The following is a 505-nucleotide window of genomic DNA, read 5'->3' as shown; positions in this document are numbered from 1 at the left end:
CCCTCCATAAAGTTTTGGGGTTCCCTCAAGTTTCCATATTCATATTTCAATCTGCCTTTTTTTCCTCACTTCACTGTTACTGCCCAGTATCTGGATCTCATCATTTCTGGCCTGAACTCCCTCAAAAGCCCTATCCCTGGTGCCTTTGCCTTTAGTATATCCTCCTACCTATCTCACACAGAGCCACACACTATTCCTGTGAGCTTTATTTGTCTCTGTATCCCCAAGGCCTTAAACANTTAAAAATGCTATTTGCTTACAAAACATATGTTGATTTTTCACACACTATTCCCTCTATCTGGAATAACATTTTTCTCTGGTTTCTCTACAACAAACTGCTACTCATCCATTATGCCTCAGCTCAAATGTCACCTCCCCTGTGAAGCAGAGCTATTTCTCTCTCCCCCATCTTCTTCTCTCTCACTTCCATGAAATTTTCCCCTTATAAAATTCTTCCATATCACTTATCACAGAGTCCAATGATTTATTTACAAGATCTCCCATA

General features: G+C 40.1%; 1 protein-coding gene across 1 annotated transcript in view; it reads right to left on the bottom strand.

Moving 5' to 3' along the window:
• Window positions 1-505, bottom strand: part of HEPH (hephaestin) — a gene marked incomplete at its 3' end in the record, with an annotated part of 48,311 nt that overhangs the window by 14,778 nt on the left and 33,028 nt on the right. The gene's annotated exons all lie outside the window — the stretch shown is intronic.

Source organism: Crocuta crocuta, unplaced genomic scaffold (genome assembly GCF_008692635.1).
Source record: "Crocuta crocuta isolate KB4526 unplaced genomic scaffold, BGI_CrCroc_1.0 scaffold1391, whole genome shotgun sequence".
Lineage (NCBI taxonomy): Eukaryota > Metazoa > Chordata > Mammalia > Carnivora > Hyaenidae > Crocuta > Crocuta crocuta.
Note: the sequence above shows the minus strand (reverse complement) of the source record. Positions and strands in the feature narration are given on the sequence as shown.